Here is a 390-nt window from a genome sequence, read left to right on the forward strand (position 1 = left end):
CTAAAGAAGGGCGCTGGAGCAGGGATGGATGAGGAGGAGGAGGAGACGCAGCTTTTCATTTGGAGGAAAAGGCTGAAACATCCGAAAGGGAGTGGGAGTTAAGGGCGGTTGAGGTCTTAAATTTGTAGATCCTCTCCAGAGCTCCGGAAATCAGGTTTAGAGATCGTTAGGAAGGCGATTCGGGGACTGTCCCTTTGGGGGTTTCGGAAGGAGAGGGGTCATTCCAGCCTGGAAAGGGGGCTGAGCTTTGGTGCCTAGCCCTGCAGGCGCCCGCTTTCCTGCTCCCCCTTTCCAGCTCTGTAAGTCCTACCTCGGGAGCTTCAGCTCCACGGACAGCGCCCTCCCGAGCCCCCAGCCAAGTCTGTGTCCTGTGGGAAGAGGACATCCTCC

Source organism: Myotis davidii, unplaced genomic scaffold (genome assembly GCF_000327345.1).
Source record: "Myotis davidii unplaced genomic scaffold, ASM32734v1 scaffold4346, whole genome shotgun sequence".
NCBI lineage: Eukaryota > Metazoa > Chordata > Mammalia > Chiroptera > Vespertilionidae > Myotis > Myotis davidii.